Source organism: Nilaparvata lugens, chromosome 8, assembly GCF_014356525.2.
Source record: "Nilaparvata lugens isolate BPH chromosome 8, ASM1435652v1, whole genome shotgun sequence".
NCBI lineage: Eukaryota > Metazoa > Arthropoda > Insecta > Hemiptera > Delphacidae > Nilaparvata > Nilaparvata lugens.
This window is the reverse complement of record NC_052511.1, coordinates 35,743,892-35,771,506: the sequence shown is the minus strand read 5'-3', so window position 1 is coordinate 35,771,506 and position 27,615 is coordinate 35,743,892. Positions and strand designations below refer to the sequence as shown.

At 41.1% G+C, this 27,615-nt stretch overlaps 1 protein-coding gene and 1 long non-coding RNA gene across 2 annotated transcripts in view; one reads left to right on the top strand and one right to left on the bottom strand.

Moving 5' to 3' along the window:
• Positions 1-27,615, bottom strand: part of LOC111055944 — an 86,727-nt gene that overhangs the window by 39,982 nt on the left and 19,130 nt on the right. The gene's annotated exons all lie outside the window — the stretch shown is intronic.
• Positions 24,522-26,723, top strand: LOC120352718. The gene is made up of 3 exons (XR_005572069.1): positions 24,522-24,540; positions 25,215-25,415; positions 26,268-26,723. It is a non-coding gene; the product is annotated as an uncharacterized LOC120352718 (long non-coding RNA).

Genomic DNA, 27,615 nt, shown 5'->3' with positions numbered 1-27,615 from the left:
TTGGCGCCCAACGTGGGGCACGAGGCAACGAAGTAAGAATCATCATGAGTGAACAGGGCGATTCTGAGTCAGATGCTCGACATCAGGAGCTGACAGATGATCAGTCAGTTGAGGACGTAAACCCCGAGGTGATAGCCGACCCCAGAGTTTCCTGGATCTATAAATTGAAAAAGGAAGAAGCGTTCAATCTTCTACAAGATTGGGGCATAGTGTCATCTGGAACACTTGCTGAGTTGAGAAGGTTGTTAGTAGAACAACATAAGAAGATGGCTGTATGTTATCCCAGCCTAAGACCCGGAATAGTTAGCAGAAGCAGTGAGGGATCTGGACACTCAGCAACAGGTACTCATGCTGAAGTTGGAACCAACATTCATACAAACCCCCTCATGGACCCAGGGGCGGTATGTGACAAAGTAAGAAGCTGGAGACTGTCATTCGACGGCCAATCAGATGCTCCCAGCTTCTTAGAAAGGCTAGACGAGCTACAACAAGCCTATGGGCTCACTGGCAACCAACTACTAGTTGCCCTTCCTGAATTACTAGTTGGTAAAGCTACCCTATGGATGCGTAATCGTCGTGACCAATGGAGATCATGGGACAATTTTGTGACAGATTTCAGATCACGCTACTACCCACTTACCTATGAGGAGGACCTCGAGAATCTAATTCAGGCAAGGAAGCAAAAGGAAGGTGAATCGTTTGACGAATTTCTCGAAGATGTACTGACACTCATGAGACGTCGAGGAGGTTTTACAAACGAAAATAAATTACAGAGAGTGTATAAGAATCTCCTCCCACGGTACAAATTGTATATTCGGCAATCAGATGTTCATAGTATCAACGAATTGGAAAGATTCGCGAGGGAGTATGAACAAATAAAAGCAGAGGAGAAACAGAATAGACAGAATTCGAGAGTTCACATGATTGAGGACACGAAAAAGATTACAAGGCTCAAGGTTGAGACAGTTATAACCCCTACTAGTAACAGACCATCTCTTAGTGAGTCTGAACCCATGTGTGGGCAATACAAGAGACCAGGGCACTGGAAATCACACTGTCCCGATATTCCACCATGTAAAAGGAGCGGAAAGAGAGCACTGATATGTGTCTGTGATGTGCAGAAGGAGAATAAAACTCCGAACAAGACAGCAGTGATGCGAATGGCACACAGGATTCCTGTGATTGAAGAGTCATCAAGGGACAACAGACTATTCATTACTGTGACAATCGGAGGTAAAAAGTGTCGGGCATTGCTAGATAGTGGCGCTGAAGCTAATTATATGAGTAATGAGGTTTATGAAGTTCTCCAAAAAATAGGGATGATAAGGAAGGTACCAACTCATCACCACGCAATATTAGCTGATGGACGATCTACCCCATTAAATGGGAAGCTGACAACTAATGTCACTATAGGACAAATCACAGTTCCACTAGTGGCGTCTATACTGGATGGACTTGGACAAGAGTTGCTATTAGGCATGGAATTTATGCGTGAAAACAGGGTGAATATTCACACATTCACGAGAGAGGTAGAGTGGGATCCTTCCCAACTGAATCCTACAAGTCTGCTAATAATGTCGCGATCTCTCTTATTGGGGACTAAGACAACAGCAGTCCCAACAATATCAGCTGTACAATCCGAATCTCAGGACAACCATGATCGCGACAAAAGGATATTCATGCAGTTTGGTTTGAACAGAGTCAAACCCAATGCCTTGATTGATAGAAAGGCAGAGATGTCATATATTCCAAGGCAAGAATCCTGGGGCAACATTGTGATGGATCACAGGGATGAGATGACTGAGTATGAACGGCAGGCCACGATTCATGCCCCAGCCACCAATACAAGTGGTAGCTCCGAGAGTGATGTGGAAAAGTTAGTACCACCCCCCATTGATATGGTTGTAGAAGAGCCAACACAGTCTTTGACCATCAAGGAAGTAGTCTCACAGTCCCAGGATCCCAGACCAGGACTCTCAAGGAATAAGGATCCAGTGTTGTGTCACCGAGTCTCAACACCTGGTAAGCGTAAACGGGCTGGCAAGCCACGCATAAAAGTCCAATTTCCAGATGGACGATGTAAATATGTACCTGGTGGACCGGGTGTAGATGATGATCATAGTGAGTGGCAAACACCTCTAAAGGTGATGCCTGAGAGGTGTACACCTCTTAAGGTGATGCCTAGATGGCTCACGCCTTTAAAGGTGGTGCCATAGAGGGCTCCGAACCCCCCCCCCCCAAGTAGGAGTGGGGTGTCACAAAGTAAAATTGTGACGAGAAAATAATAAATAATATTATTGAAAGACGCTCGGCTATCAGCAATGCTAGCCTCGGGATGCTATAATAACCACAGCTATCCTCCACTGAAAGAATATTATCAAACTGTAATAAAGCGTCGCGGCACCGCCATGCTATATTGCTTCGTACAGTTGGAAATGAATTTCCATTATTTCGTTTCGAGAATGTGTTTGTGCGTGTATGTGTACTGTACAGTATATGTGTATTTGTGACTTACTATCTATAGAAGGAGGAGTAGAAGAAGTTCTGGGCAGTAGCCTGTTTTTACTTTCCTTGCCCTATTACCATAGGTAAGGAAAGTATTGCTTTCGAAAAAAAATGGTACCCCAATTTCTAAATTTCTATACGTTTCAAGGTCCCCTGAGTCCAAAAAACTGGTTTTTGGGTATTGGTCTGTATGTGTGTGTGTGTGTGTGTGGTGTGTGTGTGTGTGTGTGTATGAGTGTATGTGCGTCTGTGTACACGATATCTCATCTCCCAATTAACGGAATGACTTGAAATTTGGAACTTAAGGTCCTTTCACTATAAGGACCCGACACGAACAATTTCGATCAAATGCAATTCAAGATGGCGGCTAAAATGGCGAGAATGTTGTCAAAAACAGGGTTTTTCGTGATTTTCTCGGAAACGGCTCCAACGATTTTGATCAAATTCATACCTAAAATAGTCATCAATAAGCACTATCAACTGCCACAAGTCCCATATCTGTAAAAATTTCAGGAGCTCCGCCCCATCAATGCAAAGTACGATTTTAGATTCCCAATTATCAGGCTTCAAATGCAATTTAAACAAAAAAAAAAATCGAGTGGAGTAGATTGAGCATGAAAATCTCTACAATTAATGTTCAGTAACATTTTCACCTAAAATTGAAAATAAGCTTTAAATTTGAGAAAATATGATTATTCAATTGCAAATTATCGTTGATTCTATTGAATCATTCACTATGAAGAGATAGCAGACCTCATGTGTGTCTGCAGCTGGCTCAAATCTTTGAATAGTAGACTTGAGATGCGCGGGAACACTAGCGTCAGGTGATCAATTTTCATAACGGCAAGGAAAGTTGTGTGAGTGCGCCACACCAGATTTTCTCTTTTCTAACTATTGTATTGTTCGCTATATCCAATAAATAAATGATAAATAAATAATAAATAGCTTGGGATATATGTGTATATATACAGTATAGCATCTACAGTGGAAGATGTTTGTAAAATCTGGGTTTTCGTTTGTGCGTAAATGTCGTCGTCGACCACGACAATGTGAGGATCTCAGATTGGGTGGATTTCAATTTGTCTACATAACCTAAAATATTATGTTCAATTTTATGATTCAATGGGGGTTTCTTGAGTTTATATTTTTTTTATACTTTCAAATGGCAATATGTTGATATTATTAGAAATATCTTTATTCTTGAATAATGAACAAAATAATGGAAAGTTTTTTGATCAGCTGTTTTAGCACACTTGAGATTTAGACAACATGAATGTTAACAATGCTTGCCCTCGTCGACTGCGGAAATTTACGCATAAACGAAAATGCACCTTGAGATGTATGTTTAACTAAGAATCTATACCACAAATTCAATGAAGTTCAATGTATCACAGAGAACTCTTAAAGTGAGGTCCACGTATTATGACAGTGTTTGATGAGCAATGGTACTGCTATCCTTGTCTATCATTCAACAAAGCGGTTAGCGCTATCTCTTTCTCGCTTTGCTCTGTTGCAAGATCGTCTTTCAATAATGTAGGATTAAAAATTAATTATTATTTTCAAACGAAAATCCAAATTAAATTATGTTATTCACCCCGAAGACTTATGCTACAGCAAATATTGACAACAGGGTAAACAGCTAGATGGAAATTCGATTAGCGCTACTAGCAGAAGTCTTCGGGGTGAATTACAGCATTTAATTCGTATTTTTGTTTAATAATAATAATTTATTCATTTGCATTTGAATATTTGCAATATTTCAGTAATTTCCATCTGTAGAATTAACAATTAATTAACAAAATATTTTATCTCAATAATGAAAATTCATTATGAAATTATAATGTTCCCTCAATAAAATATAATTGATTATTTTAAACGAGAATGATCCGTTTATATCACATCAATAAACCTGTATCAACTACCGTCTATAGAAGGCATTGACAAGACAGAGGTTTGGCAAAGTTTTTCTTTTATCTTTCTCCACTGCCATCATAACGTGGACCTCACTATATTATAGAATGTATGTGTATGCGTGTTCCATAGCATAGAGTATTTTTGAATATGTGACGACTTAATCAAAATTATAGAATAGAGAAGATCCAATATTTATTCATCTGTCAAAATCTATATCTATAATTTGAATCAAATTTATCTCTATTAGGACTTGTCTCGAGAATACTGTCCAGAGAGAATATGAATAAGCAGAGAATGTAATAATTGGATAAAATGGAGCCAACCGCCTTTTCTATTCTTTCTTATACTATCACATCAATTGAAAAAAAATGATAGGAACTCACACGCATAATATGATTGTAAAATGCTTCGCATACATTAATTTTAATTTGAATAATCGGGTAGTATCAAGGAGCAAAATGGAAATGCAATAGAATCCAAACTAGATCTATTCCTCTACAAATAGGCCACAATTAAACGCTCTGTTGAGTTAGTTTGTTCGAGCTTTAGGTCAACTGTTGATTCTTAGTTAGGAGTGAGTTCATTACGTGGTAAGTGGGGGGGTCTTTAACGTGGTTGAGGAAGGGTTGAATCCATACTAGGAAGGGTGACAGAAAGGCAAATAAGGATGAGAAACGGAAGTGAACTGGAACCGAGAGAGATGATGTGCAGAGGGGGAATTCGAAATATAGGTACAAGAAGGAAAGCATGCGGAGGTAGCGAGTGGATGGGAGTGGGGAAGGAGTGAAGAGGAAGGTGGAGGTGTACTATGACCAAGTGGGATGATAAAGGGGGTACTAAGCAAGGGTCGAGTAGTATGTGAGAAGGAATAGAAGGGAGAGGATAATAAATGAAATGTGAGAAGGAGAAGAAGAGGGAAAAATAAAATATGAGGATGGAACAAGGTGAAGAAGATAAAGTGAGTGATGAAGGAGAGGTAGGACAAGAAGGAGAAGAAGGAGAAGGAGAAGATGATGATGTAGAAGAAGAAGGAGAAGAAGAAGAAGGAGAAAGAGAAGGAGATGAAGGAGAAGGAGAAGATGATGATGTAGAAGAAGAAGGAGAGGAAGAAGAAGAAGAAGGTGAAGGAGAAGGAGAAGGAGAAGGAGGAGAAGAAGGAGAAGGAGGAGAAGAAGAAGAAGAAGAAGAAGGAGAAGAAGAAGAAGAAGAAGAAGAAGAAGAGGAAGAAGAAGAAGAACAAGAAAAAGAACAAGAATAAGAACAAGAACAAGAGCAAGAGCAAGAGCAAGAGCAAGAGCAAGAGCAAGAGCAAGAGCAAGAGCAAGAGCAAGAGCAAGAGCAAGAGCAAGAGCAATAGCAAGAGCAAGAGCAAGAACAAGAACAAGAACAAGAACAAGAACAAGAACAAGAACAAGAACAAGAGCAAGAACAAGAAGAACAAGACCTACACCAGCAAGAAGAACAAGAAGCAGAAGAAGAAGCCTAATGACCCCCTCACCTATGGAGAAGAGTCAGAGAGGAAATTGAATTTTGAGACAAGTTGATAGAGAGGAAGAACTAATAAGGAAAACAGAAGAAGAGGAGGCAAGAAACGTGAATGAGCAGAACAAAAAAAGCGAACGATCAAATCGAAAAAAAAACAGTGGAAACAATATATTATTGAGAAATGAACGATAAAGTTACAGTGAGTACAAGTACTATGGCAGGTTGAGTAGATGAGAATTCAAACTATTGTTGAAGGGGTGGTGAACTGGATGGGTAGTTGAACAGTGTGAAGGATAAGGAGGAGAGGGAAAATGGGGGGTAATGAGTGAGAAGGAGGAGAAGGAGAAGAGTAGGAGAGAGAGGAACAGTACAGAGATGACTCCCAAAGGACTCATAATGATTGTGTGAGCAGTCTGTCTAGAGCAGTCTAGCTTGAGCACTCGAACCGGAACGCTGAGTTATAAGGCTTTGAGTCGCTATAGTGAGGTCCAAGTTATAATGACAGTATTTGATCAACTTTGGTTTTGCTATCCTTGTCTATCATTCGACAAAGCCGGTGGTACTATCCTTTTATAGGTCCACAACGATGACAGTTATGTTTTTGACAGTGTAGAAATATAATCAATTAATGCAGAGAATCAGCATCGCTATTCTTCTATCTTCATCCACTGCCATTATAATATGGACCACACTATAGACTTGGTTGCACTCTAGCTTGCTTGTAGGCCTAGCAGTAGGCCTCTACTTGCTGAGAGAACTACGCGGATTGAAGAGAAATGTGGTGGAAAGGCTGATGAGAGAGGATCAAGAGAAGAAATGGACGGTGGAATATTGGAGAGAAGAGGAGGTGAAGGAGAAAGGAGAAAATGAATGAGTGATTTGAGAAAGCCATATAGTTCAATCGTAAGTGGAAGAGGATGATGATAAGGAGAGCAAGGTAGAAGATGGAAGAGTGGTGGAAGGTGAAGAATAGAGAAAAGGAGAAAGAATAGAGGAAGTGACATGGAATATTCAGAAGTGAATATGGGATTGAGGTGGATGAATAGGAAGGTAGTGGAGGACTGGTGAAAAGAGAATGCGAGAGAAAGGTGAAATATGAGATAGAAGAGGGAGGTAGAAGAAGATGATAGGTTGTAAATGTGATGAAGATAAGAAGAAAAAGATTAGTAGAGGAAATGAGATAGAAGACAACAGTGAAGAAGAGTTGATGATGTAGGCCATTCACTACTAGCCAACTAGTAGTCCTATTGGTGTCTAACTTGTTAGACCACTGGTAGAACTACTATTCGGATTGTTTCATCACTTACGGTCCGACTAATTCTCCAACTCCAGTCGATGGGAAACAAAGGTTAGTCGGATGTTGGACCTTCTTGTTGAACCTCTTTTTGACCCAACTCGTTCGATTAGCCTCCCAACAACAGAAGAAAAGGAGAAAAAATAATTAGAATCTGAAGTTGAAGGATGGTAGTTATCATTCACAGTTGTAGAAAATTGATAGAAGAAAAAATAGTCAAACGAGATAAATTTAGATTGAACGAGAAAGGAAGTGAGAGGAGAAGAGTTGATAGGCAGGGATAGGGAAAAAAAGAAAGGACGATAAGTAAAAGAGAAAAATCACATGAGTAAACAAGGAAATGAGAAAACGGTATAAAAAAGAATGAACGTATAAGCGAATATACAAGGCAATAGAATGTATTAGATTGAAAGAGTAGGAGAAACGTGGAATATAGATTCCCTGGCATAAACGAGAAGATCAGCAAGATAAAAGAGATGATAAACTTGAGAAGTGGATAACAGTGAGAAAGGAAGGATGAAAAGAGGTAGATGAAAAACAGGAAAAGTGGAACAAATGATAAAGTATAAAAGATAATGACAAAAAGTGCATTGAAAGTGAGAGAGAAGAAGAAGATTAAAAGAGGAAGAAACAGTGGAAAGATAATAAGCAAGGTAAGTAGATAAGAGGGAGAAAGGAAGGATGAGAAAAGAAAAATGAAAAACAGAAAACGTCGAACAATATTAATATAGGATAAACAATAGGTAACGGGGAGAAAATAACTGATAGTGAGAGAGTGCGGGGGAGAGAGAGTGGTTGTGAGGAAGAAACAGCGGAGAGCAGTACACAGTTTCTGGTCTATTAGGGCATTGATAGGACACAAAGCAGTGATCATAGCGCCAGGGGAATTGTAATAGTACGTACCTACGATCATGAAGCACCTTGTAACAATCCTAACGAACCAAACAGAGACCTCCAGCGGATTTCCTCATAAACTCATCACCAATACACGAGCAGGTTGAGATTCTGCCCCTAATTTTCTACTCAGCCCAAACTCAGTGAGTTTCACTCTAAACGGTCAGCAGTGTTTGAAAGGGAAGCATTACGAATGTAAAACTGTCGGTCCCGGCTGAAGTATGACAGTCGTAAGGCCCATTGACGGCTTAAATTATATATTCAGGCGGTGGGACCTTCCCGCAAGGGACTCCCCACCAACAAAAGCCATACGAATTTACTTTTACGAATGTAAAGGGTTGTTGCATTGGTTATGTATATGGAATTCTGACAGTTTGGAGTTGATCTCACTATATATGTATTTAAAGGTGATGGTTTCTTGATCCATTCCGAGCTACTTTGTATTAACACACTTTTTATGTATTTAAACACGACATGCAGTCAAATATTAAGTAAATAATTAAAAACTTTTACTTACTGGCTGAAGTACTTTCGATCGTCTAGCGATCATTTTCAACAGCTAGACGATTGAAAGTACTTCCGTCAGTAAGTAAAAGTTTTTAATTACTTACTTAATCAAATCAAATCAAATCAAATCAAATTTTATTCTCACAATTTACAAATAATACAGTACAGTTACAGTACATTTATATATACCCTTACGTTATGAGAGACTCACATGTAGGCAAAAGCCTGTGTTTGTGAGGGCCTGGCGTAGTTCGCTGAATTTAAAATCGATAAACTAAATTATAAAAATTGATATTATATTAAACTAAATTGAGAAAAATACAGATTGAAAAAAAGATATGAGTAAATGTTGATATTATAAGCAGAAAAACAAATAATTGGCTGCAGAAACAGCCAGTTATAATTAATGACTAAAAATTAGTAAAACTAAAAGGTAGATATATAATAATTGATAATAATTGACTGCATGTCGTGTTCTAATACATAAAAAAGTATATATGTATTTACTCATTCATTGCAAAAAACACTGTAATCATAATATAATATTATGACATTGGAGGAAAACCTAAGCTGATCCTATACTATTTCTCTCCAAAAATGCCGATAAAATGTCAATGTTCTTCAAAGTTAACCTATTTTGAGGCTATGAAATCACCATTGCTTCGTCACTTGATTTTCGGTGCAGGAATAATATCTTGAAGGATTGTTTGATTCTGTTGACTTGAATCTACTTTCAATCGTCATAGTTGTTCAAATGAGAAGCATTGATTATATGCATAGGGGGTTGCTGACAGTTTGAAGTGTATCTCAGAAGTAAACTATAAATATCATCAAGGATGGTTTCATTCTTGAATTTACTCTCAACGGTCATGATTGTTCTAATAAGAAGCATTGATTGTATGTTTAGAAAATCTTGACAGTTTAAAGTAAACCTCACTATATTATACCATAGAGAAACAATAGCGTAAGTAGATATCCCATGGTATAGGGCATTTTTGTCGAAACTTTTACTGTTATCTCAAGCCGATTACTGTTGATCATTGTCGAATTTTACTGTTCTGTTGGGGAGGGAGTGTATGAACGGCACCATTTGAGAGACTACCAGTGTCACACAGCTTCACGGGAAAGAATTACATTACCTATCGGCTTGAGATATCAGTAAAAGTTGCGACATAAACGCCCTATACCATGGGATATCTACTTATGCTATTGTTTCTCTATGATTATACAGAGTGAGTCATATGTATGGGAACCCTTCAATAAATTGAAGACTGTTGTAGATATAATACTGTAACTTTCAGGATAAGTTATTGGTCGAATAATCTACCTTTTGACGTACAACTGAATTTCAACCCCTTATAAGGGGGTGACTTAGGGGTTGTAACTCGAATATTTTAAATGTAAACACCCATTGTGTGATACATCATCTGCAATGCCTTTATAAAGCTAGAAAGATGGCATCGATAAAAGTGTTCTATGATACTTGAATCTAAAATGGTGGCTGATTGAAGTTTAAGTTTTAAGGAAATGAGGGGTTGTAACTTAACTATTTTAAATGTTAACACCCATTGTGTGGTGCATCACTTTAAAGGCCTTTCTCAAACAAGAAAGATGACATCTATAAAAATGTTCTATGATACTTTTATCCGAAATGGTAGCTGATTGAAGTTTTAGTTTTTTAAGAAATAATTGATAAAGTTCAATCAGCCGCCATTTTGGATAAAAGTATTATAGAACATCTTTATTGATGTCATCTTTCTCGTTTTGAAAAGGCCTTAAAAACTGATGTACAACACAATGGGTTTTCAAAATATTTGAGTTACAACTCCTCATTTCTATTAAAACTAAAACTTCAATTAGTCGCCATTTTGGATACAAGTATCATAGACCATTTCCATCAATGCCATCTTTTTTGTTTTGAAAAGGCCTTTGAAATGATGTACCACACAATGTGTGTTCACATTTAAAATATTCGAGATACAACCCCTAAGTCACCCTCTTATGAGGGGTTGAAAGTCAGTTTTATGTCAAAAGGTAGAATATTCGACCAATAGCTTATCCTGAAAGATACAGTATTATACCCACAACAGTCTCCAACTTATTGAGAGGTTCCCATACATATGACTAACTCTATTTATCATGAAGGTTTTTTGATTCTCATCATCATCTTCACTTCAGGGATTAGGATTATTAATGAACCTGTTCCGGTACCCATCTCTTTCTTGGTCTCCCTACATCTCTTTTTCCTGTAGGTCTATAGTTTTGGACTACAACGGGAATTCTTCCAGGTGGCATTCTATCCAAATGACTGCACCAGTTGCGTCTATTTTGAATAATTCTTTCACGTAGAGGAGCAACCAATAAACCCTGTCATATATCAGTGTTTCTTATTCTATCAACTCTAGTGCAGCCAAATACACTGCTTAGAAACCTCATTTCTGCAGCTTGAATTCGACTGTTCATTCTACGTGTGTGAATCCAATTCTCACTTCCATATAGGAGAGTCGGAACTGCAATGGTATTATAGAACTTTATTCTGGTTTCTTGTCTTGATTTATTTTTGAGGTTTCTATGTATAGTGCCACATATTTTCTGAAACTTTGAAATTTTATTTCATACATCAATATCTGTATCATATTACATCATTACCAAGATAGTTGAAATTTTTCACTTGTTCTATTAATTTTCCGTTCAATTCTATTTTGGTTCTAATTGGATATTTTCCTTTGAATGCCATGGATTTTGTTTTTATAACTGATATTCTCAAATTGTGATTTTCAGCAACTCTGTCCAACATGAAAACTGATTTTTGTAAGGAATCTTCATTTTTCTGAATTATTACTAAGTCGTCTGCATACATAGTTTTTTGATTCTGTTTCCTTGAATTTAAACTCACTGGTCAGAATTGCTCGAATAGGAAGCATTGATGTAATATATAAGCTGAGCTTTAGTGTTTACGAGTTTGTGTTTCTTGAATAGTTCCAAATTTTGTTAAATAACTCAATATTATTCGTTAAATGTGGTGATTGAGTGGAATATCTCTAATTAATTTATCAATTTAAGCCATCTAAATTCAAAATTTATAGTTTTAATGTTTATTTTGAACCATAATTTTATAAAAATTGTACAAGTGAAATTCTAACCTTATCTTGGACTTTGTCACCTATAAATTTGGAAGAAAAATAGCACAAGGACTACCTTATTATTTTATCTTTCAATGTTATTACATTAGTGTCATTTGCATTGTAAATAAATAAATAAAATAAATAAATATCTAAAAAATAAGGAATTCTGACAGTATGTAGTGAATCCAACCACGGATATCATCAAGGATCCTTTGTTCCAGTTCCATTGAACCCACGCTTTTCAAGTTATCATTATATTCATCATCAGGGCTTGTTTCCTTGGAGTTTTGTAACTAATCAGCTGTTGATCTGTTGCTATTCTGAAAACAGCTGATTGAGTATGAATTGTTGTAATATTATTCCATGACAAGCTACATTTGTCCACAGTATACATACAGTACGGAAACTTGGCTAGTACCCTGACGCTAAAATCCGCCATCTTGTTAGGAAGCGCCGCATTGTAATAGTATTGATGGTAGGTTCGGATCACTCTAATGATCCGGATCAATTGATCTGGTTCACTGCTACGAGCCAATCAGAAGACCAGGATTGGAACTTCCCAAGGTCACGTGACGTGTTTAGTATTGTGGTCATGTAAAAAGCATTGGTTAGATAGGCGATTGATTACAAGTTTCCATTCTGTATATTCTGTGATTTGACCTCGTAGACTAATTCAATGATAACTGTAGTGAGGTCACGTTATAATGGCAGAAATTGATTAACATTTGTTCTGCTATTCTTATCCATCATTCGACAAAGAAGATAGCGCTACACTTTTCTAGCGCGCTTCACAACGTTGATAGATCATTTTTCAATAATGTAGGAATGTGATTAATCAACATAATATTCAATCCTACTTATAGAAATTCATTATTGAATCATTGAAAAATATATTTTCTTGGTGAATAAAATATATAATGATTATGTTAAACAAGAATAAAAAGAAAAGTAAATTCGTATGGCTTTTGTTGGTGGGGGATCCCTTGTGAGAAGGTCCCACCGCCTGAATATATAATTTGAGCCGTCAATAGGCCTTACGACTGTAATACTTCAGCCGGGACCGACAATTTAACGTGCTCTTCCGATAACACAGATGAACAGTTACTATTGCATCAGATTGATTCTTCATTAAAATATAAGAGTTCTATGACGTAGTTGACAATATGCTTGCTTAGCAACTATTCTTATGAGGGAACTAGTCATATGATTATGTCTTATGACTGTGTTTTACTTCTATTATTATGGAAATAAGTATATTTTCACGTTTTATTTTTATTGTAATGACTTCTTGCTTGTAATATTGTGATTCAGTCTATCATTTACATTTGTAATGGGAATTGATGCTATCAATTAGCTGCTGTAATGAAATATTTCGACTTCACTTGATTCAAACAATAACATCATCAAAAATATACCAGTATCGGCTTCTATCGTCCATAAAAGGCAGTGTCAAGGCAGAGAATCGGTAACGCTGTTCTTCGTTCTTTCTCTACTGTCATAACGTAGATCACTAATTATTATATTATTATTGTAAATGCAAGTTTTCCAATCCCCATTACCACAAATACCTATTTCCAGTTCAAATCTATATTGTCTATTGTAGTCCACGTTATAATGGCAGTGTTTGATTAGCAATGGTATTGCTATCCTTGTCTATCATGTCACAAAGTGAAATTGTGACGAGAAAATAATAAATAATATTATTGAAAGACGCTCGGCTATCAGCAATGCTAGCCGACCGCGGAGATAAGGGAGGTACCGATGGCGCACCATCTTCCGCGCATCAAGACGATTTCCACCGCCTCTGGCGGCGGCTCAACTCCATCCCCTCCACTTTGGGGGAGTATTTAAAGGCCGGACGAGCCCCAGACCACAGCATTCCGCTCACAACCTTCCTGCTCCTGGTACAGCGGCCCGTTGGCTGCCGTACGTCCCCGACCTCCTGCCCTGGTACAGCGGCCCGTTGGCTGCCGTACGTCCCTGTCCTCCCATCCACCTAGGGCACAGCGGACCGTTGTCTGCCGTCCCTGTCCTCCCATTTCCCCAGGGCACAGCGGACCGTTGTCTGCCGTCCCTGACCTCCCATCTCCCTAGGGCACAGCGGACCGTTGTCTGCCGTCCCTGTCCTCCCATTTCCCCAGGGCACAGCGGACCGTTGTCTGCCGTCCCTGACCTCCCATCTCCCTAGGGCACAGCGGACCGTTGTCTGCCGTCCCTGTCCTCCCATTCCCCCAGGGCACAGCGGACCGTTGTCTGCCGTCCCTGACCTCCCATCACCCTAGGGCACAGCGGACCGTTGTCTGCCGTCCCTGTCCTCCCATTTCCCCAGGGCACAGCGGACCGTTGTCTGCCGTCCCTGTCCTCCCATTTCCCCAGGGCACAGCGGACCGTTGTCTGCCGTCCCTGACCTCCCATCTCCCTAGGGCACAGCGGACCGTTGTCTGCCGTCCCTGACCTCCCATCACCCTAGGGCACAGCGGACCGTTGTCTGCCGTCCCTATCCTCCCATTTCCTCAGGGCACAGCGGACCGTTGTCTGCCGTCCCTGTCCTCCATTTCCCCAGGGCACAGCGGACCGTTGTCTGCCATCCCTGACCTCCCATTCCCCCAGGGCACAGCGGACCGTTGTCTGCCGTCCCTGTCCTCCCATCTCCCTAGGGCACAGCGGACCGTTGTCTGCCGTCCCTGTCCTCCCATTTCCCCAGGGCACAGCGGACCGTTGTCTGCCGTCCCTATTCTTCCTTCTCCCCAGGGCACAGCGGACCGTTGTCTGCCGTCCCTATTCTTCCTTCTCCCCAGGGCACAGCGGACCGTTGTCTGCCGTCCCTATTCTTCCTTCTCCCCAGGGCACAGCGGACCGTTGTCTGCCGTCCCTATTCTTCCTTCTCCCCAGGGCACAGCGGACCGTTGTCTGCCGTCCCTATCCTTTCTGTCCTTCCTTTTCCTACTCCACTGGAGCGGAACCGAGGCCATAAGGCCGATACAAAATTACATCAAAGTGGTGTCATCAGAGAAGAGAGCGACCTTCACGCCGTCAGAAGCACCAGGAGGTGCTGTTCACGCCAGCTGAGGGACAAAGAAGAAGGAAGAGGAACTTCGACTTGCCTCCTTTCCCCGCCCACATTACGACTGAGCGAAGTCATCCAGGAGCAACACCTGGGTATCAATCACCCACCTCTGAAGCTACTCAGGGTGTACGTGATAGATTGGCGCCCGCACTTAGGGCACGAGGCAACGAAGTAAGAATCATCATGAGTGAACAGGGCGAGTCTGATTCAGATGCTCGACATCAGGAGCTGACAGAGGATCAGTCAGTTGAGGACGTAAACCCCGAGGTGATAGCCGACCCCAGAGTTTCCTGGATCTATAAATTGAAAAAGGAAGAAGCGTTCAATCTTCTACAAGATTGGGGCATAGTGTCATCTGGAACACTTGCTGAGTTGAGAAGGTTGTTAGTAGAACAACATAAGAAGATGGCTGTACGTGATCCCAGCCCAAGACCCGGCATAATGAGCGGAAGCAGTGGGGAAACTAAACACTTGGTGACAGGTACCCATACTGAGGTTACAACCAATATTCACACAAACCCCCTCATGGATCCAGGGTCGGTATGTGACAAGGTAAGAAGCTGGAGACTGTCATTCGATGGCCAATCAGATGCTCCCAGCTTCTTGGAAAGGCTAGACGAGCTACAACAAGCCTATGGGCTCACTGGCAACCAGCTACTAGTCGCACTGCCTGAATTACTGGTTGGTAAAGCTACTCTATGGATGCGTAATCGTCGTGACCAGTGGAAATCATGGGACAATTTTGTGACAGATTTCAGATCACGCTACTACCCACTTACCTATGAGGAGGACCTCGAGAATCTAATTCAGGCAAGGAAGCAAAGGGAAGGTGAATTGTTTGACGAATTTCTCGAAGATGTACTGACACTCATGAGGCGACGAGGAGGTTTCACAGACGAAAATAAATTACAGAGAGTGTATAAGAATCTCCTCCCAAGGTACAAATTGTATATTCGGCAATCGGATGTTCATAGTATTGACGAATTGGAAAAATTCGCGAGGGAGTATGAACAAATAAAAGCAGAGGAGAAACAGAATAGACAGAACTCGAGAGTTCACAAGACTGAGGACACAAAAAAGATTACAGGACTCAAGGTCGGGACAGTGATAGCCACTAGAAGTAACAGACCCTCTCTTAGCGAGTCTGAACCCGTGTGTTGGCAATACAAGAAACCGGGGCACTGGAGATCATGCTGTCCCGAAATCCCACCATGTAAAAGGTGCGGAAAGAGAGCACTGAAATGTGTCTGTGATATTCAAAAGGAGAATAAAACTCTGAACAAGACAGCAGTGATGCAAATGGCACAGAGGATTCCTGTAATTGAAGAGTCATCAAGGGACAACAGAATATTTATTACCGTGACAATCGGCGGTAAGAAGTGTCAGGCATTGCTGGATACCGGTGCCGAAGCTAATTATATGAGTAATGAGGTGTATAAAGTCCTCCAAGAAATAGGGATGATACGGAAAGAACCAGCACGTCACCGCGCGATATTAGCTGATGGACGGTCAACCCCGTTAAATGGGAAAGTGACTACTAATGTGACCATAGAACAAATCACAGTTCCACTAGTGGCATCTATAATGGAAGGACTTGAACAAGATCTGCTATTAGGCATGGAATTTATGCGTAAAAACAGAGTGAATATTCACACATTCACAAGAGAGGTGGAGTGGGATCCTCCCCAATTAAATCCTTCAAGACAGCCAATTATGTTGCGATCACCCTTATCGGGGAGTAGGATGACAAAAGTCCCAACAATATCAGCTGTACAATCCGAATCTCAGGACAACAAGGATCGCGACAAAAGGATATTCATGCAGTTTGGTTTGAACAGAGTCGAACCCAATGCCTTGATTGATAGAAAGGCAGAGATGTCATATATTCCAAGGCAAGAATCCTGGGATGACATAGTTGATCACTGTGATGGAATGAGCGACTCTGAACGACAGGCCGCGATTTATGCTCCAACTGTCAGAGCAAAGACTTTGAACTCTGAGAAAGTTAGGATGGAACGAATGCCACCTCATGGCAAGTCGGAATCTAACCCAGCAGTCGAAATGGAGAGGATAACTCGAGGTGAGATACCAGCCTCCACAGACCAACTGACACCCCCGCTTCACATGACAAAAAAGAGGGTGATAGTGAAAGGATCAGAGTCACCCTTAAATAGCAAAGAGACGGTTGAGGTCACAGTGAGGCGAATTCCAGCTCGTGTCGAGTCAGATGTTAGTCTCACGGTCAACACAGAGCAGATAGTCCCACAGGATCCCAGACCAGGCCCATCTAAAAATATGGATCTGGTGCTGTGCCACCGCAACACAACACCAGGCAAGCGCAAAAGAGCAGGTCGACCACGCATAAAAGTCCAATTTCCAGATGGACGATGTAAATATGTACCTGTGAACCGGGTTTAGATGATGATCATAGTGAGTGGCATACACCTCTAAAGGTGATGCCTGGGAGGTGTACACCTCTTAAGGTGATGCCTAGATGGCTCACGCCTTTTAAGGTGGTGCCATAGAGGGCTCCGAACACCCCCCCCCCCCCCAAGTAGGAGTGGGGTGTCACAAAGTGAAATTGTGACGAGAAAATAATAAATAATATTATTGAAAGACGCTCGGCTATCAGCAATGCTAGCCGACCGCGGAGATAAGGGAGGTACCGATGGCGCACCATCTTCCGCGCATCAAGACGATTTCCACCGCCTCTGGCGGCGGCTCAACTCCATCCCCTCCACTTTGGGGGAGTATTTAAAGGCCGGACGAGCCCCAGACCACAGCATTCCGCTCACAACCTTCCTGCTCCTGGTACAGCGGCCCGTTGGCTGCCGTACGTCCCCGACCTCCTGCCCTGGTACAGCGGCCCGTTGGCTGCCGTACGTCCCTGTCCTCCCATCCACCTAGGGCACAGCGGACCGTTGTCTGCCGTCCCTGTCCTCCCATTTCCCCAGGGCACAGCGGACCGTTGTCTGCCGTCCCTGACCTCCCATCTCCCTAGGGCACAGCGGACCGTTGTCTGCCGTCCTGTCCTCCCATTTCCCCAGGGCACAGCGGACCGTTGTCTGCCGTCCCTGACCTCCCATCTCCCTAGGGCACAGCGGACCGTTGTCTGCCGTCCCTGTCCTCCCATTTCCCCAGGGCACAGCGGACCGTTGTCTGCCGTCCCTGACCTCCCATCACCCTAGGGCACAGCGGACCGTTGTCTGCCGTCCCTGTCCTCCCATTTCCCCAGGGCACAGCGGACCGTTGTCTGCCGTCCCTGTCCTCCCATTCCCCCAGGGCACAGCGGACCGTTGTCTGCCGTCCCTGACCTCCCATCTCCCTAGGGCACAGCGGACCGTTGTCTGCCGTCCCTGTCCTCCCATTTCCCCAGGGCACAGCGGACCGTTGTCTGCCGTCCCTGACCTCCCATCTCCCTAGGGCACAGCGGACCGTTGTCTGCCGTCCCTGTCCTCCCATTTCCCCAGGGCACAGCGGACCGTTGTCTGCCGTCCCTGACCTCCCATCACCCTAGGGCACAGCGGACCGTTGTCTGCCGTCCCTGTCCTCCCATTTCCCCAGGGCACAGCGGACCGTTGTCTGCCGTCCCTGTCCTCCCATTTCCCCAGGGCACAGCGGACCGTTGTCTGCCGTCCCTGACCTCCCATCTCCCTAGGGCACAGCGGACCGTTGTCTGCCGTCCCTGTCCTCCCATCCACCTAGGGCACAGCGGACCGTTGTCTGCCGTCCCTATCCTCCCATTTCCTCAGGGCACAGCGGACCGTTGTCTGCCGTCCCTGTCCTCCCATTTCCCCAGGGCACAGCGGACCGTTGTCTGCCATCCCTGACCTCCCATTCCCCCAGGGCACAGCGGACCGTTGTCTGCCGTCCCTGTCCTCCCATCTCCCTAGGGCACAGCGGACCGTTGTCTGCCGTCCCTGTCCTCCCATTTCCCCAGGGCACAGCGGACCGTTGTCTGCCGTCCCTATTCTTCCTTCTCCCCAGGGCACAGCGGACCGTTGTCTGCCGTCCCTATTCTTCCTTCTCCCCAGGGCACAGCGGACCGTTGTCTGCCGTCCCTATTCTTCCTTCTCCCCAGGGCACAGCGGACCGTTGTCTGCCGTCCCTATTCTTCCTTCTCCCCAGGGCACAGCGGACCGTTGTCTGCCGTCCCTATCCTTTCTGTCCTTCCTTTTCCTACTCCACTGGAGCGGAACCGAGGCCATAAGGCCGATACAAAATTACATCAAAGTGGTGTCATCAGAGAAGAGAGCGACCTTCACGCCGTCAGAAGCACCAGGAGGTGCTGTTCACGCCAGCTGAGGGACAAAGAAGAAGGAAGAGGAACTTCGACTTGCCTCCTTTCCCCGCCCACATTACGACTGAGCGAAGTCATCCAGGAGCAACACCTGGGTATCAATCACCCACCTCTGAAGCTACTCAGGGTGTACGTGATAATCATTTAACAAAGCAAATAGCGCTATCTCTTTCTCGCTTCGCTCTGTTGCCAGATCGTTTTCTAACAATGCAGAATTGATAATTGATCGAGCGAAGTGAGGTCTAAGATTTGAGTCGACAGTTTGGCATTTCTCTTGCATTTACGGCGAAACTTGGTAATAGATTTTATACAAGGTTTTTGGAAATTTTTCATTTCAAGGATAATATAAAAGGAAAAAGGAGCCTCCTTCATACGCCAATATTAGAGTAAAAATCAGACTTTAGAATTATTCATTATAAATCAGCTGTTAAGTTGATTATGAATTGCATGCCATGACGCATGTAATTCAATATCTCAATGTAACTTGGTAAAAAATCAGCTGCTGTGTAGATTATAAATTGCATGCCTCATTGAATACAATTTTTATGCACTATTAAATGAACTATTGATTGCGTGCAATAACGCATGCAATTAATAACTAAAATAACATAGTATTTAATTGTCTCTCAAACTTTCTTTGCTTTGTGCTCGGGCTGTCCTGTTGCCAGTATGTCTTGAAGGAGATTAGATTTTGATGTTTGCTTTTTTGATACACCAACCCCAACAGCCATTAGCCGTTTTCACAACGATATCTCGCCGACACGACATACAGACAAGATTTACTCTGATGGACAGTATAAGAGGAGGCTGTGGTTTATAACTGCGCAAGGTCTACTATTCACAGAACTACTAGTAATATTTCTTCTCTCCCCTTTTCTCATAATTTTTTTGTTTTCAATCATACAACACTCCTCAGCTTCTCACCTATAATTATTCATCCGTTCATTACTTCTCTCTATCCCTTTCCCACTATTAATGTTCCTTTTCTCTTCCTATCTATGTTTTATCACGCTCCTTCTTTATTGTTTTACTTCTTATCTTTCTTCCCCTCCCAGATACTCCATGAGTTTCTCCAATGAAGTACACTTTTGTAAATTCAAATCTCCTATTTCTTCCTTCACCCTCTTTCCCATAATTAATAATTATAATTGATCATTTTAAACAAGAATTGACAGTTGATATTATATCAATAAACCTGTATTAGCTACCGTTTATAGAAGGCAAGGTACGGCAAGACGGAGGATCGGCAACGTTGTTTTGCTATCTTTCTCCACTGCCATTATAACGTCGACCTCACTATAGTCAGTGTTGTGGAGTAGCAGCAGCTGATACCTTTGCAACTTGTCCCTGGGATTTGTGGTAATGGAAACATTCTGCAACAAACATTCGCGGACCTTTTGCCTTACATCTCTGCCAGAGATTGGAATCAAAGACGGCTTTCGTCGCGTATTTTATTCATAGCGCAACATTCCATTTGGTTTGCTAAAGTGAACCATGAACCATTCCCGGTGTATGTAATACAGCTGCTCGCTCACATGATGCAAGGAGCTGACTCGAGGTGGCTCGTTGATGTTTTTCCAATAGAATTGCAGCTATAGTGAGGTCCACGTTATAATGACAGTATTTGCTCAACTTTGGAATTGGTATCCTTGTCTATTATTCGACAAAGCCGGTGGTACTATCCTTTTCTAGGTCCACAACAATGCCAATTATGTTTTTGACAGTGTAGAAATATAATTAATCAATGCAGAGAATCGGCATTGCTATTCTCCTATCTTTATCCACTGTCATTATAACGTGGACCTCACTACAGTCAACCGATCCATGGGGAGCTGAGCGAATATTCGGACGGGATCGCTTCATTCTCTTGCAGATGGAGAGAGAGAAAGTGAGATATATGTTTGAGAGTGTGAGAGAGAAGGAGATGGTGATGGATGAAGGAGAGGAGTGGTGATTGAGGGGGTGCTGTGAGATACAGGAGGATAGAAGGAAATGGTACTGTGAGAGAAAGAGAGATGGAAGAAGGAGAAGAGAGAAGATTGAGGGGTTCTGTGAGAGGAAGGAGGATTGTGGAGAACGGTGGATAGAAGGATAAAGGTGAAAAAGAGAGAGCGTCAGAGATATGATATACTACTGTATGTTGGTAAGGAAAGAGGATGAGAGAGATGACTTAGTAGAGGAAGATCACTGATTAAGGAAGAGGAAATAGGTGAGAATAAAGGAGGGACTGAGATTCAGATTCAGATTCCTTTATTCATGTGTTTAACAAAACATAATTCAACTTACGTTCTAGCGTTAAAAATAAATACCAGTAGCGGTAAAATGACACGGTGAATCATATTAAACTGATGAGTTCTACAATAATATTGAGCAAGAATAATGATGAAAAATGCAAAAGTTAAGGTACTACTGTAATGTTTCCACATGAAACGGTGAAGTTTGGACCCTAAGAAGTACATTCTCAGAGAGGGTATCTAGGATACCCTCCCCTTCAGCACTTAACCGTAAAAAAAGAAAGTGTGAGGGAGAGGTATGAATTCAGAATGGTTGTCAACTCTTGGAGGAAACTTTTGAGATGATATTTTTCAAGGAGTAATTTAAGATTTTGTGCAGTTGATAACATATATTATGAGTGGGAATTACTTGAGAAATGTGATGGCTCAAAACGTCAATTTCTGCTGAGAGTAGCTTCTCATAGACCTCTACTCTTGTACAGGTTTCCACGTTTTGAGCACCTCTAGTTCAGGAGTTATCATTGATTTTTTGATTTACTATATAGTACAGTAAACCTAAGTAGAGGAGATTAGTGGGAAAAGACTGACTTTTTTGCTCGAGATCCCCCTCCCCCCTCTCCCCCCTCGTCCATCCCTCCTCCCCTTCCCCCCGCCTGTAGGGCGGGGGGTGTTCTAAAAATAGATTTCCCCTTCCCCCTGTCCAGTGGTGGTGAGGGGGGTAAGATATCTCTCTCTCTCTCTCTCCAGGTGAGGGAAAAAAAATTTCCCTTTTAGGAGGAAAAATTCCCTCTGTCTACTGTCAAATTGAAGTGAATCCATATTTCTACATCTAATGCTATGCTGACAGATTGAGGTGAATCCTAAAGATGTGGGGGAAAAAATCTCTTGAGAGGGAAAAATTCCTTTGGTGTCAAATTAAAGTGAATTCATATTTCTACATCTAATGCTATACTGACAAATTGAAGTGCATCCATATTGCTATGATGGCAGACTCACTTTGAGAAATTCCTTTGGTGTCAAATTAAAGTGAATTCATATTTCTACATCTAATGCTATAGTGACAAATTGAAGTGAATCCATTTCGCTCCAATGGATTGATGACAGGCTCAAGAGATAGAGATCTCCTTCTTTTACTCATGACATCTCTTTCCCGCACCCTTTCCGAAAGGAGATAAGAATCAATTGAGAAATTCTCTCCCAGTATAGATGAGAGGGAAAAATTCCCTTGGTGACAGATTAAAGTGAATCCATATTACTCTGCTCCCTGTGAGGTCCCTTGCTAACCCCATTAACTCCTACATCGAAAACCGTTACATGAAAAAATCGATTTATGTGACAAGTGTTTAGTCGTTAAAGTTACTTCAAACAACCTTTTTCAAGATTTATCGATATAGTCAAAAATGTCTAGGGTGAAAACTATAGGTCTGTACTTCTCTCTCTCACACAAGTGTTTATACAATCAATCACAGAGGTGTAGACTGAAACAACATATCGTTCACTCTCTCTCATAATATGTCAACCTTTTACAAGATTTATGCATGTATCAGATTGCTATGTGCTTATAACATTGCTTGAATGATAAGAATATAGATAAGAATCTGAAAAGGTGAATGTGATTTGAAAAGGGGGAGGTGCGCCCACCCACATCTGTGGGAGCACGAGAAGGAGGGGGCGAGCGCTTGCCTGCACAGCTGTGTGCCTCTAGCGGTAACTCTACTGAGCATGCTCACAACAAACTATAAAAGAGCTGCTCACCTTATTTAAATTATCATTCACAACAGAGCAGCTGAACCATTTCTTCTGTGTGATATTCATTACGAACTTATCAACATCGTCAACAACAGGTAAGAATTGAAAACAATTTTTTATCAAATATGCACACATTTTATTCAACTATTCACACATACATACAATTCGTAACACATAGGTCATATGTATACAGATATAAAAATTGTTAAGCTTTAACAATTTTTATATCCGACCAATTTACCGACTTATGTGTTACTACCAACACATAATTTTTACAGTTGATGTTAAAATGTTCTATTTTTTCTCTGCTAATGCAGGAAGCAAATCTTTGAGGTAGATTTGCTTCCTGCATTCCTTATTTTTAAAATTACACACCGACCGTGTTTATTGGTATGCTCCCTTGCGCTGATAATGGGGTAGGGTACATCCTCTTTCAACTCTCTCAGTGGCACCCAGGGTTTGGGTGCAGGCTGATTGATGAGTTGAACAGAGTCCATCTCCCTCCTCTCATCCTCCTCTGCCCTCTGCACTTCCTTCATCAGGGTGACAAGTGATGACTTGTTCTCCACTGCAGCACGTTTCTGTTGAAAAATATTTGATAAGTGTCTTATTTGTTTCAGATTATCATCAGATCAGATTTGTCAAATCATACTAGAGAACTTGATCAATAGATTCACTACACAATCTCAAAGTGAGTAATTGCAGAATCTGCCAACACTAATATCTTGTAATTCAATTGTATCTCTAATCAGTTCAAATAATATTTTCTTGCTATCAAATAATTTATGCATGAGCGATTACTTTTAACACTAATATCTTGTAATCCAATTGTATCTCCAATCAGTTCAAATAATATTTCCTTGCTATCAAATAATTTATGCATGAGCGATTACTTTTAACACTAATATCTTGTAATTCAATTGTATCTCTAATCAGTTCAAATAATATTTCCTTGCTATCAAATAATTTATGCATGAGCGATTACTTTTAACACTAATATCTTGTAATCCAATTGTATCTCTAATCAGTTCAAATAATATTCAGATCAAATAATTTATGCATGAGTGATTACTTTAAACAATAATTCTTTGCTATCAAATAATAATAATCAAAGACTTGTATGTGTACAGATTTTTTTTTTCCAATGATCGATTGTTTTATAAAAAAATCTGTACACATACAAGTTAATAATATTTGTTGAAACTGACCTTTGTTTGTGAGCAGATTGACTCCTCCTCCTCTCCCCCGCCAACCTCAGGGTCGTGCCCCAAACACCAACTTCCTCTTCATCTGCTTCTTCCTCTCATCATTTTCCTCTCCCTACATTTTCCTCTCATCACTTCTGTTTATATAGCATACGTTTCTCTCTCTGTTCCAGGCACGTGCGAGCGAGAGCGTGGTACAAGGCGAAAAAAAAAATTCGAATTTCTCCCCAACAACACGTGCTCCCAGATCGTTATCAGATTGTAAGTATCCCACACACGATCATTTTTCGAATAGCATCCATGTGTTAGAAGACGAAAAAAAAAAATCTCGTCTAGAACTCAGCATGAGACTTCACCTGCTAGAATTTATTCTACGCCCCAATAAAACCCATGATTCTAATTTTATAATTCAAATCAATGTTAGATCCTTCAACATGGAAGCAAGAACCTAATTTTTCATAATCTCTCACAAAAGTTAAATATTGTAGATTTGTCCATCCTTTTTCTGCTAACTGTGCCAATATATCTAGGTGCGTGTCCAAGAGTTCACTTAATTTATATTGATATCTCATTTTTTCTAAAGGAACAGAATGGTATTCACTTAATTGATTAAAATGTCTATCTATAATGAATTGAACGCTCGAATCTGAAGACTTGTTCTCCACACCAAACACATTATCCATCTCAGTACACTAGCTTGATGTTGTATCAGCAAAGACAAGATGACTACCAACAGATTACCTTGCTCTAGCTTATTATTATTATTATGAAAAGCACACTCTACCGATAATTTATTGTACTTTATAGCACTCTATTTCTAATAAATATTTCAACCCATAGAGGAATAGCATTCTCGATTCAGTTATTAAATATTTCACAACATAGAGGAATAGCATTTCTCGATTCAGTTATTAAATATTTCATTGTTTTCACAGCATTTTCTCACCTCTCAACTCGAGTTCCGAACCTCATAACCAGTTGAGCTCTCGTCGAGACAACACAGCTGAGAGGAATCATAGGGTGGTCACCTGAGAGGAATCAATCATAGCATAATCATCTACACCTGTATCCTGCTATCTACACCTGTAGCCTGCTATCTACACTCGAGGAGATTCACGCACCATCAAGCACTACATGTAAGTACAGTTTTACTTTGATTTTATCCTCTGAGGAGGAAAATAGTCCTCCGAGGAGAGGTTTTCTCCTCCGATGACTATTTTTCTCCTCCGAGGACAGGTTTTCTCCTCCGAGGAGAAAAAACCTTCTACAATATACTGCATGCATGCGATTTATCTTTAGAATATGATATATCCGGAACATCCAAGCCCCGCTCTTCTTTCTCACACTCATCGTATAAACAAAACGGTAAATGAATTACTTTTTCAGTTGGTTCACCGATAATATATTTACAATAGACACATTGCAGATATAATGGATTTTTATGTAAGAAATAACCATTTCTCGCAAAATACTCTGCTTTATTGCGTAATGATTTACAAAAGTCACAATGTAGATGGTGTGGAGGTAGTTTTTCAAAGTACTCTCCTTGGACGGATGAATCTTCTGGCATATTAGTAAATGATAAATATCTTTCTTCATATAATCGTAGAATATTATTATCGTAATTCTCCTCTTCAATTGTTATATTTCCTTTCCTTCTACAGTTCGGGCTAAACTTTGCATGTTCGTTGGCTACAACATCATTTTGCTCCCAATCTCCTATACAAACTGAACAAAATACGCAGCGCACAATATCCGGTTCACTTGCGAATACAAAACCGTCTTTCGCCATATTTTCTGCCGACAAATTCTGACTAGTTTTTGTCCATTTTTTATCGAATGTTAATAATCTCAATCTTTCATGTAACATTATCTGTCCTTGTGATAACATCGTGAATGCCAATTCACAACTGATTGTGAATTACATTCCTTTACACATACTATTAATTGGCTATGCCATCCTGATCATTATTCTTTTGTTTTTTCAGTATCATGCCGAGGGAACGCAGACTTCGTGGGATCAATTCCGCAGCAGTCCGTCATCGCATCAGCCTCGATGAGGAGGATATCGACATCACCAGCGTGCTCGAGAGCTCGAAACGTCGAGTTTTCGATATAATTAGGGAACATGCCGCACGCTATGATGGCAATGTTAAATGGTTCATCGTCCTCAACGTTTTGCTGTATAAATTAGTGGTGATGGATGACAAGCAGGTTGGTGACTCTGTCTCATCTCTAATAAATCTACATAGTTACTCCAACATAGCACTAAATGTGCTTGAGAACTATGAAGAGTTTAATGAGCATTTCATGTTAGCCGTGAGAAAAATTCTCTCATCTTTTGAAAATTTTGTAAGATATGGGAGTGGATGGGTGCTAAAGAAAATTGAATCACTGGATGTGAACGTGATTAAATTTAATCCTATATACACATCCAGTTTCATTCAGACACCCCAGTTTTTGAAAAACAAAAATTGTATTATAAATGTGAAAAATCTCTCTGACGAAAAATGCTTTTTATGGTCAGTGCTCGCGTATTTCCATCAGAAGCCAAGGAACTCGAACTTAAGTGTAAAGTATTTGAGCAAGTTTGCTCACACACTTAATACGCGAGGTGTAAATTTCCCGGTGACGACACGCGATATTAAGAAATTTGAAATACTCAATCCGGACATTGCAATTCACGTCATCGCATACGACAACAAAAAGTTTTTCCCCTTCCGTACAAGCATTTTCCGCACGCGTAAACACCAAATTAATCTTTTAATGCTAAAAGGCGATGCAGGAAAAACTCATTTCTGTTTAGTAAATACCGCGAACGGGAAAAACGGGCTATCTCGTCTTCTCTCCCACCTTTCAAAATCCCACGGTCAAGTACATGTTTGTAATTTCTGTTTTCACCGGTTCACATCGAACAAATCTAAGAATTGTGATGGTAAAGCAAATTTGTTGAAACATGTGGAACTTTGTTCCAAGTTTGAATCTCAGCGCGTTTCATATCCTAAACGCGGAGAGACAATTAAATTCAAGAAACTAGGCGCGACGTTGAAGAAAAAGTACACCATTTACGCGGATTTAGAAACATACGTTGTTAATATCGATAATGATGATGATGATGATTCCGATTCTGATGAAATTACTCGTAGTTACACAAAGAAAACGGCGCGACATATTCCCTGCGGGTATTGTTTCGTTGTTATCGATGTTAACGGCGAAATCGCTCACGGACCTGTACTCCATAGATCGAGTAGTTTAGACGAAAAAATCATGGAGAAATTTCTTCAGGAAATTACAGATCTCGGTGACATTTTGTATGAGGATATGAAACGAGAAATT